Source organism: Pongo abelii, chromosome 2 (genome assembly GCF_028885655.2).
Source record: "Pongo abelii isolate AG06213 chromosome 2, NHGRI_mPonAbe1-v2.0_pri, whole genome shotgun sequence".
In the NCBI taxonomy this organism is placed as follows: domain Eukaryota; kingdom Metazoa; phylum Chordata; class Mammalia; order Primates; family Hominidae; genus Pongo; species Pongo abelii.
The window spans coordinates 146,293,728-146,314,104 of record NC_085928.1 but is presented as its reverse complement, the minus strand read 5'-3'; the positions used below and the strand labels follow the sequence as shown (position 1 = coordinate 146,314,104).

The window sequence follows — 20,377 nt, the reverse complement described above, 5'->3', positions numbered from 1 at the left end:
TGCTAGAATGCAAGTATGCAAGTCTTCAGCATTTATAATCGACACTTCCCTTTCCAGGAAAGAGCCTTTCTAATCTTTGAATTAGTGGATTTATCAATTTGCATAAAATATGCCATCCTCAATGAACACATATTTATCATCTACCACTTAACTTTCCTTCTGTTAAAAAAAAAAAAAAAGCAGAATCACCTTCCTGTGAGTCAGCAGCTTTAAATTCAGTTGTGCTGGGTGAAGCTGTTAAGGGTAGGAAGGAGCCATCACTAGAAGGGGGAGAAGCAGGAATAAAATGATCCTTTTCTATTTCCATGATTTTTTATGTTTTTATTTAAATGGTTAAATACCCAATTAGGTTAGATGCTAATTAAATGTAAAATTACTGGGCTGTTCCAATATGCATGTTAAAGTTGTACTTCTTGGTTGTTTGTAATTTACCTAACTCTTGAGAGATCATCAGAGCAGCCCAGCTGAGTTTAAAGAAGGCTTCCAACTGCCCAGGATATGCATCAGTTCCTGAACAAATAAAGAACACCCCAGGATCAACAGAAGCTACTATCAAATCCTTCAAACACTACATGCACCACATGCTCACATTTGTCCTGTTTTTGCTACTATTTATCCACAAAAAAGCCAAGCCTGAACTCCTTCTTGAGGCCAAAACTTAAAAATATACCAAATGAATCAGTTCAAAATTTTACAAATTTGGTTTGGCTTAATCATAACTGATTCTTCATACTACTGACACCATTGATTCTTCACACTGTAGATACCACTCACTAAAATTACAACTCAGTCACCTCTTCCCATATACCATATTTCATTAAAATCAATGTAAGATAACAAATGGTTACCAGATGCCATCGTTTCAGACCAAACCATATGTCAAATTTTGAATAAATCTAACAACACCTGATTGGTTAAGTAGCACACCTAGATTTATTAAAATCACTATACTCCTTTAATGTCTGTAGGAGAACATGCATGCACAAGCACACACACACACATTGTGTGTGCATTATATATATATATATATGCTACTGCAAAGTTGAAAAGAGACTTTACCAAGTTCTGTCATTGACAGGGACATTATATATAAAGAATATACATATTGTAATTCACCTCATCAAGAGTTAATTTTATGGCCGGGCACAGTGGCTCACACCTGTAATCCTAACACTTTGGGAGGCAGATCACTTTGAGCTCAGGAGATTTGAGACCAGCCTGGGCAACGTGGCAAAAACCCATCTCTACAAAAAAATATAAAAATGAGCTGGGCGTGGTGACTCCCGCCTGTAGTCCCAGCTGTATACATGGGAGGCTGAGGCTGGAGGATTGCTTGAGCCAGCTAGCAGAGGTTGCAGTGAGCCAAGATTGTACCACTGCACTCTGGCCTGGGTTACAGAGCAAGACCTTGTCTCAAAAAAAAAAGAGTTAATTGTACCAGGAACATGTGGTGTCAAAATTTAAAATATGTGAACTCTTTGACCCAGCAATGCTATTTTCAGGGATATATCCTAAGATCGTCACCAGTAAAGTATATAAAGATGTGCATGCAAGAATATTCATCATAGCTTTCTTTATACAATGAAAAATTGGAAATAAACTTCTCATTAATGGGATGCTGGTTAAAGAAAATCATTAATGTAATATGCAGCCATCTAAAAGGATAATTTATATGTATATATATTTACATAAGAAAACCCTCATGTCATATTGCTGAGTAAAAAGAAAGATGTCAATGAGTATTCATGATGTGATTCTATTTATCCTTGCAAATGGCGGAAATTCAATTATATGGTATTTTCTCTCTTTTCTATTTGTTTTTCATATATGTATATATTTCCTTTGAAATCAGAAAAAAAATCAAGCTATTTTCATCAGAGGAAAAAAATCATTACTCTGTATTTCAGTCACACTAAAATAGTCACCCAAGAAGCCAATTGTAGGTCTTTTATTTCTGTGCCTTCTGTTGGAAGGAAAACTATACATAAACAGACCACATTACAGAGAAAATTTGAATGGATGGTGTCTGGTGCCTAAACCAAAACAGAGGTAAAATATTATACAAACTGAAGAGGATGACTTTATCATAGTGTTTGAAAGAATTCTCTGTGTGTGTGTGTGTGTTGTGTGTGTGTAGATATATACTAGTATATTTTCATTACTAACCAAAAACATAATGTAAGTTCCAAATGGCAGCAAAGAATATAATTACCTTTGGCTTTTCTTACATAAGTTACCACCCCATAAATCTTTATGTTAATTTGGAAAAATCTGACCTGAACAGATGGACCTCATGCTGTTCTCTAAAACATGAACAGATTTCTGATCTTCTGGACCAGGAAATGAAGTCAGCACTAAACGAGGAGACACCATCATCCATCTCCTAGAATTTCAATCTAAGAATCTGTAATAAAAGCAGTATTTCCCTCTATAGAAATATAGCAAAGTAATATGTTTATGTCTTAATGAAATGTACTCTTGATATGATAAAACACAGTGTGATATTTATGGCACTGGTGGTGCTGGCTGTCTGGTCCCTGAACCTCACCAATTTTGGAGAATCCCCTTGCTGTGGTTCATGGCAGGTAGAGCATTTGGCTTGATGCTCCGAAGTTTCTTATGGAAGGCACATCTCTGGGGCTGACACTCTGCCTGGATAAATCTTCATCTCATTAGCCCAAGGGCCTTTTTTCCATGAGCATTTTCACAGAAGCTGTTTCACAAATCAACTCCATTGGTGTTGAAAACCTAATAAAGGGCTCTCTATCAAGTAATTACAGCACTGAGGTTTGAATTTCTGCTCCACAACTTTCTAGTTGTTTAATTTATGTTGGGAAGAGACTGATGGGATAAGCAGGCCTGAATCTGAGGAAGAATTGGGGCCAAGGAGGTGGCCTGTGAGGTCAGGAGATTGGTTACATAAAAGAAGAATGAGTAAATAGTTAAATATATCGAGGATAATGGAAGCCAGATTTTTTTACCAAGAGAGAAGGAAGTTACAAATAGAATAAGGGTGAAGACTAGAATGAACCCTGTAGTGGTGGAGTAGAGCTAGAGATATTGGAGTAAATTCATGAGTTTTAATATAAATGGACAGAAAGATATATAAATAGATATAGGTGTGTGTGTGTGTGTGTGTGTGTGTGTGTGTGTGTGTGTGTGTGTGTGTGTGTGTGTGTGTGTGTGTGTGTGAATTTCCTAGCTCTGTCTGCTAAGATGGCCTAAAAACAGTAACACTCCAGTAGCAATGACCACACCTAGCATCCAGATCTTGGTTCTAAAAATCCATTCTCAAGTAAAAGGAACCAGAGCTCAGTGGAGAAACAGCTGATGAAATAACTGCAATGATTGTGGCAGAAAAAATACCAGAAGAGCCTGAAATGCCTTGCACCCCAAAAAAGTACTCTCAGAATGATACAGAGATGCCAAAAGGACACAGGAGCTGGCTTGAAGGGTATCCCAATGGCTGGAACTGGAGCATTTTCAGCATCAAAACCAATAGTGATAATAATGGCTTATAATCTATTGGATAAAATAGAAATCCACAAGTCCATGCTGATGGAAATAAGCCAATAAGAAGGGAGAGGAAAAAACTTCTGTACAATAGAATCCCAACTAGTAAATGGAAAACAAATGTTGTAATTGGAAAAACTACAGTTTGGCAATCATCCTGGTAACAGTTTATGCAAGAATCATAAAATAAGTGAAAGTTTGTTAAGAAACCAGATGTTTACATAGCCTCAAAGTGTCCTCCTACAAAATACTTATTAATTCAAAGGGAAAGAGAATAACTTAACAGTGGAGAAATTATCACCTTAAGCCATCAAAGTTAACATCACCAACAAAAAAACAAGTCAATATTATGTGCCTTTTAATATGATACATTTGGAAGAATACAATTTCACTTCTATCACATTCCTGCCAAAAAATGTATCACCTGAATCTAATCATGAAGAAACATCACACAAACCTAAAATGAGGAACTCTACAAAAAAAAAAAAAAAGAAAAAGAAAAAGGCCTGAACTCAAAAATGTCAAGGTCACTAAAGATAAGGAAGGATTGAGGAAATGTCACAAATTAAAGATTAAAGAGATATAACAACTAAATGTAATTCATAATCCTGACTTTGATTCTAGACCAAAAGTAAGAAATATTTTTTCAAAAAGGAAATTTTTAAGACAAATGACAAATTTTGAATGTGGTGGTGGATTAGATAGTGGAATTATATCAATGTTAAATTTCTGATTCTGGTGATAACACTGTGGTTATGCAGGAGAGGGTCCTTGTCTTAAAGGAAAACACTTAAGTAGTTAGGGATAATTGGATATCACCTCTGCAACTTACCTTCAGTTGGTTCAGAAAAAGAAAATGAATGGCAAAACAAATGTAAAATGTTTACAATTGGAGAATTTGGGTGAAGAATAATAAGAGTTATCTTTTACCCAGGAGTTTGTTGTACTATATTTGCAACTTTTATGTAAGTTTGAAATTACTTCAAAATAAAAAGTTATGAAAATGGCAATACCAGTATTTAATTCGTTGGATTTTGGGGAAAAGTACATGAGTTAATATGTGTGGTATGTTTATAACAGAGCTAGACACGTAATAAATGCTATATATATGTTAGCAATGATGGTGACAGTGAGACAGTGGTGGTGGTGATGATGAAGTCCTGAATTTTAAACACACAATTTGGCCAGGTGCAGTGGCTCATACTTGTAATCCCAGAACTTTCGGAGGCTAAGGCGGGCTGATCACCTGAGGTCAGGAGTTCAAGACCAGCCTGGCCAACATGGTGAAACTCTTCCTCTACTAAAAATACAAAACTTAGCTGGGTGTGGTGGCAGGTGCCTATAATCCCAGCTACTCAAGAGGCTGAGGCATGAGAATCGCTTGAACCCGGGAGGCAGAGGTTGCAGTGAGCCAAGATCACGCCATAGCACTGCAGCCTCAGCCACAAAAGTGAAACTCCGTCTCAAAAATAAATAAATAATAAACACACAATTCATCTCAATTGGGACAAGTTGACTCTGGCTCACTTTTCTCCTTTTAGATTTAACAAATTAAAATAGTATTTACTTGCATTTGACATGCTGACAACAATGTAAATTTGTTTATTGCAATTTAAACACTGTTCATATAATGTTTTATACACTAGTGTCCCCAAGCAAAAGACACGTTAGTAATATTTTTTAAATAATCCAAGATCAAATTTTTAAAAAGCCATTTTCACCTTTCATTAATTTAGGCAACCTGATGATAATGAGAATATGCAATACATAAATATATACATATATTAACATATTTAATAAAAATAAATCATATACAATGCTATTGTATACGGTTACTATACAATACCATATACAATAGCATTGTATATGATTAACCTTTATTAAATATATACATTAATATATATTACAATACATAGAATTAAAGACCGTGAGAGTTTAAAAGACTTTGGGGATCATCTACTCCAATTCCTTTGAGAGTAAGTATACATACAGCAGGGGTGCCCAGCCCTCAGTGCATGAACTAGTACTGGTCCATGGCCTGTTAGGAACTAGGTCACATAACGGGAGGTGAGTGGAGAGCAAGCGACCATTACTGCCTGAGTTCCACCTCCTGTCAGATCAACGATGACATTATATCTCATAGGAGCACAAACCCTATTGTGAACTGTGCATGTGAGGGATCTAGGTTGCATGTTCCTTATGAGACTCTAATGCCTGATGATCTGAAGTGGAACCGCTTCATTCTGAAACCATTCGTGAACACACCCCCCACCCCGCCCACTCCTTCCATGGAAAAACTGTCTTCCATGAAACCAGTCCCTGGTGCCAAAAAGGTTGGGGATCATTGCTCTACAGCATCCCCATCAAATAGTACAGTTTCTGATTGACCACCTACAATGACTAGAAACACTCCTTCTCAGAACAGCCAGTTGGAAGTCATTCCTGATTGTTAGAAAGTTACTTTTTAACAATGAGTCAAAATCTTTCTCCATGTAATTTCCAGAGGCTGCTACTATACATGTCTTCTGAGGTCACAAATTGATTCCCTCTTCCACATAACAACATTTCGATAACATGAACTACTATTCCCTACCCTCCTCATTTAAGTTCTCCCACTGTAAGTTTCCTCTTCTCCAAACTGAATATCCCCTGGGTTTTCAATTATTCCATGTATAATCATGGTTTTCAGTCTTCTCACCATCTTATGTTTTATTCTTTTTTTTTTTTTGAGACAGAGTCTCACTCTTGTCACCCAGGCTGGAGTGCAGTAGCGCTATCTCGGCTCACTGCAAGCTCCGCCTCCCAGGTTCATGCCATTCTCCTGCCTCAGCCTCCCAAGTAGCTGGAACTACAGGTGCCCGCAACCATGCCTGGCTAATTTTTTTTGTATTTTTAGTAGAGACGGGGTTTCGCCGTGTTAGCCAGGATGGTCTCGATCTCCTGACCTCGTGATCCACCTGCCTTGGCCTCCCAAAGTGCTGGGATTACAGGCGTGAGCCACCACGCCGGGCCTCAGTCCTCCCACCATCTTAACCACTCCCCTCAGTTTCTATACTTTGTCCTGTTCAGGGGGATTTTGTTTCTATGAAGGCAGTCTGAGATCACATCAGCTATCTGGCAATCTCATGCATTCATGATTATTCCTTCATTCAGTCAGTATTTATGAGTGCCTATGATGTGGAAGGCACCATGCTAAGACATTATGAGAGACAAGACCAAGAAGACATAAGCTTTCTCTTAAGGAACTTAAATGTTAATGGGTGAGAAAAGATATATGGTAATAAGTGCCACAAAACAGACACAACAAGTACTATGCACATTAAAGGAAGGAAATTAAACAACTAACTATAGATTTGCTTTAACATCAGAATATGGGAGAACAAAGCAAAAGTAATGACAGTTTCAGCCTAGAACTAATTTGTTTTAGGATAGCATAAGAATTGGTAAAAAGGAGCAGTTTGAGATTTAAACTACACTAAAAGAGAAACTTCTAGATTAGAAGAATGAGCTGGGCATGGTGGCTCACACCTGTAATCCCAGCATTTCGGGAGGCCAAGGCAGGTGAATCACAAGGTCAGGAGATCAAGACCATCCTGGCTAACACTGAAACCCCGTCTCTACTAAAAATACAAAAAAATTAGCCGGGCGTGGTGGCGGGCGCCTGTAGTCCCAGCTACTCGGGAGGCTGAGGCAGGAGAATGGCATGAACCCGGGAGGCGGAGCTTGCAGTGAGCCGAGATTGTGCCACTGCACTCCAGCCTGGGCAACAGAGCTAGACTCCGTCTCAAAAAAAAAAAAAAAAAAAAATGGAGAATGATCACACAAATGCAGAAGACACAAAGAGTTTACAGTTTTTTAGCCCTTGAGAGCTCTAACAGGAATAATTATTTGTGCAGAGTGATTTACATGCAATTTTTTAAATAGGCAAAAAAAAAAGACTAGACTCAAGCACTTTACATGTATTATCTCACTTAAACCCACAAGTCCAACAAGGTAGGTACTATTACTCCTTTTTTCAAAAAACTTAAATGAAGCTCAGCAAGGTTTGGTGACTTGCCCAAGCTTACCAAGGTCCTAAATAGTGCAGTCAGGCTTCAAACCCAGGCTGTCACATTCCAAGCCATTTGTTTACAACTTGTGATTATCAGCTACTTAATGCCCAACAAAGCAATTCCTGGCAAATTCCCACCCACATGCCTACAACTTTCCTGGTGACCTACTTGAAAAACCTCTCACTGAACAATCATTCATTCTCTGGATTCTAGAACACTTTCTACAGGGCTCTGTCATCATCCTTGACATACTGTATCATTGTGAGGTGCCTATGTACCAGTATCCCCTGATAAAGTGTTACCACTCCAAGAAAAGGCATTATGTCTTTATCTTTCTTCTTAACATCTCCAACTCCTAGCTCAGTGTAAGACTCAACAAATGCTGGGAAAATGAATGAGTCCTCTGGCTTAGCTGATACGCTTTGGAGAAAGTCACCTTCTTAATCAAGCACCTCTAATTCTGGATCTAATTAGTTGTAGTGCAGAGCTTTGGTTGTCAAAATTCTGCAACCTAACTCTATCTTGTATCTCCTAACTGTAAAGTAAGTGAATCCAAAAAGCAATGTGAGTATCTGGCTGTTGTCCACCACCCTCCTCAGCAGCCTCATTCATTTTTCAGGGTCTTCACTCCCATTTACAACAGTGGCCAGCCACAGTTACACAGAAACCAGAGGCAAAATAAATGGGAAATGAAATCACCTAATAGTTCTCCTTTCCTCCATTGAGTTCCTAAAGTAAAAGAGTTCAGTAAAGTTGCTGATACTTTGGGGTCTTAAATAAAAGAGAGATACAAAGCAAGTGATTTTTATGCAGTCAGAAAATGATTAAACAAAATTTAGTAAAGATGGCAGGTATGTGGATTGAGTTCACATATAACTATGAAATAGTGTTAAGTTGAAAAATGCAATTGACATACTGAAGAATGCATGAGAGTCTCTTAATAGCAGAATTGATAAAGCAGAAGAAAAAAATTACTGAGATTAAAGACAGGCTATTTGAAAATACACTGTCAGAAGAGCAAAAAGAAAAAAGAATAAAAAGAAATGATGTGGGCCGTGTACGGTGACTCATGCCTGTAATCCCAGCACTTTGGGAGGCTGAGGTGGGCGGATCACCAGGTCAGATCAAGACCATCCTGGCCAACATGGTGAAACCCCATCTCTACTAAAAATACAAAAAGTAGGCCGGGCACGGTGGCTCATGCCTGTAATCCCAGCACTTTGGGAGGCCAAGGCGGGCAGATCATGAGGTCAGGAGATTGAGACCATCCTGGCTAACACGGTGAAACCCTGTCTCTACTAAAAATACAAAAACATTAGCTGGGTGTGGTGGCGGGCGCCTGTAGTCCCAGCTACTTGGGAGGCTGAGGCAGGAGAATGGTGTGAACCCAGGAGGCGGAGCTTGCAGTGAGCTGAGATCGCGCCACCGCACTCCAGCTCGGGCGACAGAGCGAGACTCCGTCTCAAAAAAAAAAAAAAGAAATAATGTATGTCTAAAAAATCTAGAAACAGCCTCAAAAGGGCAAATCTCAGAGTTATTGGCCTTAAAGAGGAGGTAGTGAAAGAGATAGAGGTAGAAAGTTTATTCAAAGAAATAATATGAGAACTTCCCAAACCTAGAGAAAGAGATCAATGTTCAAGTACAAGAAGGTTATAGAACACCAAGCAGGTTTAACCCAAAGAAGACTACTTCAAGGCACTTAATAGTCAAACTCCCAAAGATCAAGGATAAAGAAAGGATCCTAAAAGCAGCAAGAGAAAAGAAACAAATAACATATAATGGAGCTCCCATATGTCTGCCAGTAGATTTTTCAGTGGAAACCTTACAAGCCAGGAGATAGTGGCAAGACATATTTAAAGTGCCAAGGGGAAAAAGAATTTACCCTAGAGTAGTATAGCTGGTGAAAATATCCTTCAAGCATGAAGGAGAAATAGTTTCCCAGACAAATAAAAGTTGAGGGATTTCATCAACACCAGACCTTTTCTACAAGAAATGCTAGAGGGAGTTCTTCAATCTGAAAGAAAAGAACATTAATCAGCAATAAAAAATAATCTAAAGGAGGCCAGGTGCAGTGGCTCACACCTGTAATCCCAGCACTTTGGGAGGCTGAGGCGGGCGGATCACAAGGTCAGGAGTTCAAGACCAGCCTGGCCAATATAGTGAAACCCCGTCTCTACAAAAAATACAAAAATTAGCTGGGCATAGTGGCGGCCGCCTGAAGTCCCAGCTACTCAGGAGGCTGAAGCAGGAGAATCGCTTGAACCCGGGAGGCGGAGGTTGCAGTGAGCCAAGATGGCGCCACTGCACTCCAGCCTAGTGACAGAGCGAGACTCCATCTAAAAAAAAAAAAAAAGTCATCTAAAGGTACAAAACTCACTGGTGATAGTAAGCACACAGAAAAACACAGAATATTATAACACTATAATTGTGGTGTGTAAACTGCTCTTATGTAGAAAGACTAAATGATAAACCAATCAAAAATAACTTTTCAAGACATAGTACAATAGATGTAAAGAGAAACAACAAAAAGTTAAAAAGCAGAGGGATAAAGTTAAAGTGTAGAGTTTTTATTAGTTTTCTTTTTTGCATGTTTATGCAATCTTTGTTGTCATCAGTTTAAAATAATGGGTTATAAGACAGTATTTGCAAGCCTCATGGTAACCTCAAGTCAAAAAACATACAACAGATACACACACACAAAGCAAGAAATTAAATCATGCCACAAGAGAAAATCATCTTCACTAAAAGACAAGAAGGAAGGTAAAAAGGAAGAGAAGACCACAAAACAACCAGAAAACAAATAACAAAATGGCAGAAGTCCTTACTTATTGATAACATTGAATGTAAACAGACTAAATTCTCCAATCAAAAGACACAGACTGGCTGAATTGATTAAAAAGCAAGACCCAGTGAATCTGTTTCCTACAAGAAACACACTTCACCTATAAAGATACACATAGACCGAAAATAAAGGGATGGAAAAAGATATTCCATGCCAATGAAAACCAAAAAAGGACAAGAGTAGCTATACTAATATCAGACAAAATAGATTTCAAGATAAAAACTGTAAGAAGAGACAAAGAAGGTCATTATATAATAATAAAAGGGTCAATTCTTCAAGAGGCTATAACAACTATAAATAAATATGCACCCAGTGCTGGTGCACCGAGATATATAAATTAAACATTACAGCAAAAGAGAGAGACCTCAATACAATAATAGCTGGAGACTTCAACACCCCACTTTCAGCATTGGACAGATCGTCCAGACAGAAAATCAACAAAGAAACATTGGACTAAATCTGCAATATAGAACAAATGGATCTAATAGATATTTACAGAACATTTTATCCAACTGCTGCAGAATACATATTCTTCTTATCACATGGATCATTCTCAAGGACAGAACACATGTTAAGTCACAAAACAAGTCTTAAAACATTAAAAAGGTCAGGTGCAGTGGCTCACGCCTGTAATCCCAACCCTTTGGGAGGCTGAGGTGGGCAGATCACCTGAGGTCAGGAGTTTGAGATCAGCCTGGCAAACATGGTGAAACCCCGTCTCCACTGAAAATGCAAAAATCAGCTGGGCATGGTGGTGTGCACCTGTAATCCCAGCTACTCGGGAGGCTGAGGCAGGAAAATCACTTGAACCCAGGAGGTGGAAGCTGCAGTGAGCCGAGATCATGCCACTGCACTTCAGACTGGGAGACAGAGCAAGACCCTGTCTCAAAAAAAAAAAAGAAAAACCCTGAAATGATACCAAGTATCTTCTCTGACCACAAGTAAACTAGAAATCAATAACAAGAAGAATTTTGGAAACTATACAAACACATGGAAATTAAGCAATATGCTCCCAAATGACCAATAGGTCAATGAAGAAATTAAGGAAATTGAGAAATTTCGTGAAACAAATGATAATGGAAACACAACACACCAAAAGCTATGAGATACAGTGAAAGCAGTACTAAGACAGAAACTTACGGCTATAAATGCCTACATCAAAAAAAGAGGAAAAACTTCAAATACGTAACCTAATAACACATCTTAAAGAATGAGAAAAGCAAGAGCAAACCAAACCCAAAATTAGTAGAAGAGTCCAGCAATTTGAGAGGCTGAGGCTGGCAGATTGCTTGAGCCCAGTAATTTGAGACCAGCCTGGGCAACATGGCAAAACCTCATCCCTATAAAAAATACAAAACTTAGCTGGGCGGGATGGTGCACACCTGTAGTCCCAGCTACTCGGGAGTCTGACGTAGGAAGATCACTTGGGCACCAGGAGGTTGAGGCTGTAGTGAGCTATAATCATGCCCCTGTGCTCTGGCCTGCATGACAGAGCAAGACTCTGTTTAAAAGAAAAAAAAAAAAAACTTAGTAGAAGAAAATAAATAATAAAGATTAGAGCAGAAATAAATGAAATTGAAATGAAAATACAAAAGGTCACTGAAACAAAAAGTTGGGTTTTGTTAAAAGATACACAAAGTTGACAAACCTTTAGTCAGACTAAGAAAAAGAGAGAAGATCCAAATAAATAAAATCAGAGGCAGCTGGACAAGGTAGCTGATCCCTATAATCCTAGCACTTTGGGAGGGTGAGGCAGGCACTTGAGCTCAGGAGTTTGAGACCAGCCTGGGCAACATGGTGAAACCTCATCTCTACCAAAAATATAAAAAATTAGCCAGGTGTGGTGGTGCAAGCCTGTGGTCCCAGCTACTTGGGACGCTGAGGTGGGAGGATTGCTTGAGCCAGGGGAGACAGAGGTTGCAGAGCATCAAGATTGCACCACTGCACTCCAGCCTGGGTGACAGACCATATCTCAAAAAAATAAATAAATAATAAAATAAGAGATGAAAAAGGAGACATTACAACTGATACCACAGAAATTCAAAAGATCATTTGTGGCTACTATGAGCAACTATATGCCAATAAATTGGAAAATCCAAAGGAAATGGATAAATGCCTAGACACATATAACACACCAAGATTGATCCATGAAGAAATTTGAAACCTAGACAGACCAATAACAAGTAACAAGATCAAAGTCATAATAAAATGCTACTGATTTTTGTATGTTGATTTTGTATCCTGCAACTTTACTGAATTCTAAAGTTCTTTTCCTCCCCATAAAGAAAAGCCCAGGACCTCGCGGTGGCTCACGCCTTTAATCCCAGCACTTTGGGAGGCGGAGACAGGCGGATCACGAGGTCAGGAGATCGAGACCATCCTGACTAACACAGTGAAACCCCCCGTCTCTACTAAAAATACAAAAAATTAGCCAGGCATTGTGGCAGGCACCTGTAGTCCCAGCTACTTGGAAGGCTGAGGAAGGAGAATGGCATGAACCCAGGAGGCGGAGCTTGCAGTGAGCCGAGATCGCGCCACTGCACTTCAGGCTGGGCGACAGTGCGAGACTCTGTCTTAAAAAAAAAAAAAAAAAAAAAAAAAAAACATAAACAAAAGAAAAGCCCAGGACCTGATGGCTGAATTCTACCAAACATTTAAGGAAGGATTAATACTAATCCTACTCAAACTATTCCCAAAAATAGAGGAGGAGAGAATACTTCCGAACTCACTCTATGAGGCCAGTATTACTCTGATACCAAAACTAGACAAAGACACATCAAAGAAAGAAAACTACAGGCCAATATCTCTAATGACTACTGATACAAAAATCCTCAACAAAATACTAGTAAAGCAAATTCAACAATACATTAAAACAGTCATTCATCATGACCAAGTGGGATTTATCCCAGGGATGCAAGGATGGTTCAACATGTGTGAATCAATCAATGTGATAAATTATATCAACAGAATAAAGAACAAAAACCATATAATCATTTCAATTAATGCTGAGAAAGCACTTGATAAAATTCAACATCCCTTCATGATAAAAATCCTCAAAAAACTGAGCACAAAGGAACATATCCCAGCATAATAAAAGCCATATATGGCTGGGCATGGTGGCTCATGCCTGTAATCCTATAACTTTGAGAGGCTGAGGGGGCAGGTCACTTGAGGCCAGGAGTTTGAGACCAGCCTGGCCAACACGGCAAAACCTTGCCTCTACTAAAAATACAAAAAATTAGCCTTGGTATGGTGGTGCATGCCTGTAGTCCCAGCTGCTTGGGAGGCTGAAGCATGAGAATTGCTTGAACCTAGGAGGCAGAGGTTACAGTGAGCCAAGATGGCACCACTGCACTCCAGCCAGAACAACAGAGCAAGACTCTGTCTCAAAAAAAAAAAAAAAAAAAAAAAAGTCATATACGATAGACCCACAGCTAGTATTGTATTGAATTGAATGGGGAAAAACTGAAAGCCTTTCCTTCAAGATCTAGAAAAAAGATGGCCACTTTCACCACTGTTATTCAAGACAGTACTGGAAGTCCTAGCTACAGCAATCAGATAACATAAAGAAATAAAGGATATCCACCTTTGCAGGGACATAGATGAAGCTGGAAACCATCATTCTAAGCAAACTATCACAAGGTCAGAAAACCAAACACCGCATGTTTTCACTCATAGGTGGGAGTTGAACAATGAGAACACATGGACACAGGGTGAGGAACATCACACACCAGGACCGGTAGATGGGGAGTCGGGGGCTGGGGGAGGGATAACATTAGGAGAAATATCTAATGTAAATGACGAGTTGATGGGTGCAGCAAACAAACATGGCACATGTATACCTATGTAACAAACCTGCACATTGTGCATATGTACCCTAGAACTTAAAGTATAATTAAAAAAAAAAAGCAAGAAATAAAGGACATCCAAACTGGAAAAGCAGATGACAAATTATCCTTGTTTGCAAATGATATGATCTTATATTTGGAAAAACCTAAAGACTCCGCCAAAAAACTGCTAGAACTTTAGAATTTATCAGTAAACTATTGTTTACAGATAAATTCAGTAAAGTTGCAGGATACAAAATCAACATACAAAAGTCAGCAGCATTTCTATATGCCAACAGTGAACAATCTGAAAGGGAAATCAAAAAAGTAACCCATTTACAATAGCCACAAATCAAATTAAATACCTAAGCATTAACTTAACCAAAGACATGAAAGAGCTCTACAAAGAAAACTATAAAACATTTGTGAAAGAAATTTAAGAGGACACCAAAAAATGGAAAAGTATTTCATGTTCATGGATTGGAAGAATCAATATTGTTAAACTGTCTATACTACCCAAAGCAATCTATAGATTCAATGAAATTCCTGATAAAATAGCAATGACATTCTTCACAGAAATAGAAAAAAAAATCCTAAAATTTATATGGAACCACAAAAGACCCAGAATAGCCAGTTATCCTGAACAAAAAGTACAAAACTGGAGGAATCACATTACCTGACTTCAAATTATACTACAGAGCTATAGTAACCGAAACAGCACAGTACTGGCATAAAAACAGATACATAGACCCATGAAACAGAATAGAGAACCCAGAAATAAATCCATACAGCTACAGTAAACTCATTTTCCACAAAGGTGCCAGGAACATATACTGGAGAAAGGACAGTCTCTTCAATAAATGATACTGGGAAAACAATATCCATATGCAGAATAATGAAACTAGACCCCTATCACTCACCACATAGACAAATCAAATCAGCCTGTAATCCCAGCACTTTGGGAGGCTGAGGCGGGTGGATCACAAGGTTAGGAGTTCGAGACCAGCCTAACCAACATGCTGAAACCCCGTCTCTACTAAAAATACAAAAAAAAAAATTAACTGAGTGTGGTGGTGCACGCCTGTAATCCCAGCTACTCAGGAGGCTGAGGCTGGAGAATCGTTTGAACCTGGGAGGTGGCGGTTGCAGTGAGCAGAGATCAAGCCACTGCACTCACTGCACTCCAGCCTGAGTGACAGAGGGAGACTCCATCTCAAAAAAAAAAAAAAAAAAAGAAAAAGAAAAATCAAATCAAAATGGAATAAAGACTTAAATATAAGTCTTCAAACTATAAAACTACTTCAAAAAAGCCTGGGGAAACTCTCCAAGACATTGTTCTGGGCAAAAATTTCTTGAGTAATGCCCCATCAGCATAGGTAACCAAAGCAAAAATAAATAAATGGGGTCACATCAAGTTTAAAAGCTTCTGCACAGCAAAGGAAACAGTCAACAAAGTGAAAGGACAACCCACAGAATGGGAGAAAATATTTGCAAACTACCCATCTGACAAGGGATTAATAACCAGAATATATAAGGAATGGCATATAACTATCAGAATAAATCTAATAATCCAATTTTTAAATGGGCAACAGATCTGAATAGACATTTCTCAAAAGAAGACATACAAACAGCAAACAGGTATATGAAAAGGTGCTCAACATCATTGATCATCAGAAAAATGCAAATCAAAACTACAATGAGATATCATCTTACTCCAGTTAAAATGGCTTTTATCCAAAAGCCAGGCAATAACAAAAGCTGACAAGGATGTGGAGAAAGGGAACTCTCACACATTGTTGGTGAGAATATTAATTAGTACAACTACTATGAAGAACAGTTTGGAGGTGCCTCAAAAAACTAAAAATAGAGCTAGCATACAATCCAGCAATCCCACTGCCGAGTATATAACCAAAAGAAAGGACATCAGTATATGGAAGAGTTATCTGCATTCCCACGTTTGTTGCAGCACTGTTCACAATAGCCAAGATTTGGAAGCAACGTAAGTGTCCATCAACAGATATTTACATACAATGGAGTACTATTTAGGCATTAAAAAGAATAAGATCCTGTTATGTGCAACAAGATGGATGGAACTGAAGGTCATCATGTTAAGTGAAATAAGCCAGGCACAGAAAGACAAACTTCACGTGTTTTCACTTATCTGTGGGATCTAAAAATCAAAAAAAATTGAACTCATGGAGATAGAGAGTAGGCTGGGCGTGGTGGCTCACGCCTGTAATCCCAACACTTTGGGAGGCTGAGGCAGCCAGATCACCTGAGGTCAGGAGTTCGAGACCATCTTGGCCAACATGGTGAAACCCCATCTCTACTAAAAATACAAAAATTAGCCAGGTGTGGTGGCGGGCACCTGTAATCCTAGCTACTTGGGAGGCTAAGGCAGGAGAATCACTTGAACCCAGAAGGCAGAGGTTGCAGTGAGCTGCGATCATGCCACTGCACTCCAGCTTCCAGCCTGGGCAACAAGAGCAAGACTCGATCTCGAAAGAAGAAAAAAGAGTAGAAGGATGGTGGTTACCAGAGCTGGGAAGGGTAGTGGGAGAGGGTTGGGGGTGTGGGGAAAACTGGGGATGGTTAATGGATACAAAAAGTAGAAAGAATGAATAACACCTAGTATTTGATAGCACAACAGGATGACTATAGTCAATAATAATTTAATTGTACATTTTAAAATCATTAGAATAGTATAGTTGGATTGTTTATAAAAACAAAGGATAAATGCTCGAGGGGATGGATACCCCATTTACCATGATGTGATTATTAAACATCTTGCATCCCTATATCAAAACATCTCATGTACCCCATAAATATATATATACCTATGTACCAACAAAAATTAAAAATTAAAATAAATAAAAATAAAAATGAAGTAGTCAAAGTCATAGAATCAAGGAGTAGAATGGTGGTTTCCAGGGACTGGAGGGCAGGGGAAAATCAGGAGTTACTAATCAACAGGCATAAAGTCTCAGCTAAGCAAGATGCATAAGCTCTAAAGATCTGCTATACAGCATTGCACCTATCAACAATATATATCAACAATAATGTATTATACACTTAAAATTTTGTTAAGAAGACAGGCCCGGGTGCAGTGGCACACGCCTGTAATCCCGGCACTTTGGGAGGCCAAGGCAAGCAGATAACCTGAGGACAGGAGCTCAAGACCAGCCTGGCCAACATGGTAAAACCCTGTCTCTACTAAAAATACAAAAACTAGCTGGGTGCGGTGGCCAGCTACTCAAGAGGCTGAGGCAGGAGAATCCCTTGAACCCGGGAGGCAGAGGTTGCAGTGAGCAGAGAGCACGCCACTGCACTCCAGTCTGGGCAACAAGCGAGACAATGTCTCAAAAAAAATTTTTTTGTTGTTCAGAGGACAGATCTCATGTTACATATTCTTTCCACAATAATTTTTTTAAGTCTAAAAAATTGGACATAAATGTTCATTATTATGGGATTGTTTAAAAAACTTACATTCTATCCACACAGATCAATATTATGCAACCCTTAATAATGATGACCTAGTTTTATATGTATTGGTTTGAAAGACATTAATTATAAATTATATAGTAAAAATGCAACCAATAGAGGATTGGTCCATTTAAAATGAATGCATTTTCATCTAAATGAAAATCTGTTTACAATGGTTTTCTATGTTTATGCATTTCTCTATTTCCTAAAATTCTTATAATGAGCATATATTTTTTAAGGAAAAAACAATACCAATGTTTTTGAAAAATACAAATGTAAACTTTAAGAACTTCACACAAACCACATACCACCAATATATTTAAAATTGTCCGCATTATGATACATTTTAGTCATTGTTCTTCAGATTATAAATTTCTATAAGATTATTTATATGTTGTTCTTATTAAAATTTACATTAATTCATTTTCCTTAAGCTTTCTTTAAGGAATTTTTTTGGTATCAATATCAATTTTACATCTTCCTAGACTTTGTTCTGGAATTTAAATGAGTGTAAATACTTAATTGCTCAGCCAAATACCAAACACTTCAATCCACAGGCTCTGTGCCTTTGGAACAGATGATTATGAAAATAAATGGTTCTGGAGAGTTCACATTTACTAGAAGTGTCAAAAAATAAAGATGGATTACAAAAGCTCTAAAAAATGTGTGGCTTGTAGTGTGTAATGGTTTTCAAAAGGGATGAGTGTATTTGCATGTGTGTTAGGTTTGTGTGTAAATGCACATACCTGTATCTTTCATAAGTATATGTGAGAATTCCTGTTTACGCTCATGGTGTGTACTTTCTCATAGGTAATAAAATCTGTTATGCATATGCTTATCTGTACCTCCAAGGCAAGCCACATTTGCTTTCATGTTATGTTCAGGAAACCAGCCTCAACTTGTCTGAAAAGAGTTTCAGTGTTGGGCCTGCTCCACTCTGGCCACCAGCCGTGGAGATGGGCTATTTTTGACAAAGGTGCAGAGTAGAAGGGCAACGCAGGCCGCGGCCCAGTAAGTCAGTCGACCAGGGCGCGCGAGGAATTTCAGCACCACGGACATAGGCAAGCCTGATCCAAGTCCTTTCCCCGCAGAGGAAGATCGCTCCTCCGGAGCTACCCACAGCCCTCTGGACCCGGGGCGTTACTATCTCCAGGCCCTCGATCGTCACTCGGACACGAGCTTTCCGCCTCGCTCCTCGCGAAGCCGGGTGAAAACCTGGCCCGAGATGCAGGTCTGTGCTGAGCCTTCATCCGCCGCAACACGAGTCTCCTTCCTGCCGGCCCGCGCGACCCTTCTTCCCTCTCCTCCTCTCAAATGAGGCCAAATGGGCGCACGTGGCGTAGAAATTCTACAGCGCCCAGAGTACTGTGAGGAAAGATTCGCCTTTTCCTCCCCGTGGCTGCTGGAGGCTGTGCGAACTTGCCCTGAGCCTCCTCCGCCACTCTCGGCCGTGACCAGGCCCTTCCTCCACTAACCCTTGCCCTCGTCTTCCCTTGGGAAAAGATTTCTACAAACCGTCGATGTACCACGAAAATCTCAGCGCCCACAGACTGGCATTCAAGAGTCATGGACATGAGACAAGAGAGTAACGGAAAATACAAATTCTTGGCCATATTTCTAAAATCATCCAGGCTTTTTTAAAACTTGTATTTGAAATTGATCCCATATGACGCCACAGTGACTCACCCCTTGCTTGGGTGGGCTACTGGGCGAGAGGAAAGCAACAGCCCCTGGCCTTCATCATGGATGCTGCAGGAGGGCCCAGACACGCGACAGCGGAAAGAAACGGGAAACCGGGCCGTAGCCGATGCTGGCCCTCCCGTCCCCGTGTCCAGGTTCTCCAGGAGGGCAGCACAGAGAAATGTGGGCCCCGCGGCCTTTCAGGCGTCGTGCAGAGCACCCCGAAGTCTGCAAAGCGGGCGGGGCGCGTCGCCCCCAGCCCGGCCCTTACCCAAAAAGACTGTTCTGCTCCTTAGCTGTGGCGGCTAAACGCGGGTGTGTGGAGTTCGTGGTCCGCTCTCATTCCCCTGTCGGGCGGCTGGGCAGGCAGGATCAAGGTCCCAGTCCGTCGCCGCCGACCGGCTCCCGGGGCCCTGTTACCTGCGTGTCGCGGCGAGGAAGGTGCCCCCGGAGGCGATTGACGCGGGCGTGCACTCGCCTGGGAAAATCGAGGCGGGCACTGCCCGGGGTAGTGCGGAGGAAGAGGGGCGCCGCCGGCGCAGACTCTGCGCCTGCGCTCTCCGCCGCCCCCACCCCACAACCTGACTGGCGCCGGAGTTGGAGACTGCGGGGGCCGCTCAGGGTTGTGCCTGAACTGAAGGACTTCCTCTACCCGCGAGGTGGGAGGGTCCATGGGAAAGCGCCCGCCCGGGTCCCTCTAGCTTACGCCCTTGGAGGGCGCTTGTTTGAAGCAATTGCTTGTCTGCCAGGGCTACGTAGTCGGCTGCAAGTGGGCACGGAGGCAGTTTCTGTCCATTTCCACCCATTGTTTGCGCTTAAAAGTCGCAAGTCTATTCCTTCATGTTTAAATATGTGTCCAGCATCGGAAAATCGTGGTCAGGAAAAGTCTTCGGGTATCCCCGAGTCCACCCGCCATTTTACTGATAAGGTCTCTGAGGGAAGGGTCTTGACACTGCACAGCTGGTTCTTCTACCCAAGTG

General features: G+C 40.2%; 1 protein-coding gene across 3 annotated transcripts in view; it reads right to left on the bottom strand.

Annotated features, from left to right (window-relative positions):
* Positions 1-19,959, bottom strand: part of SLC35G2 (solute carrier family 35 member G2) — a 37,133-nt gene extending 17,174 nt beyond the window's left edge. The window contains exon 1 of one of the 3 annotated variants that reach the window (XM_002814078.4): positions 19,404-19,959. The gene's annotated coding sequence lies outside the window, so the exon portion shown is untranslated. Of the gene's footprint in view, positions 1-7,580; positions 8,817-19,403 lie in introns of those variants that run through there. The other 2 variants (XM_002814077.3, XM_054552671.2) reach the window with 2 other exon arrangements.
* Positions 19,960-20,377: the final 418 nt, after the last annotated feature.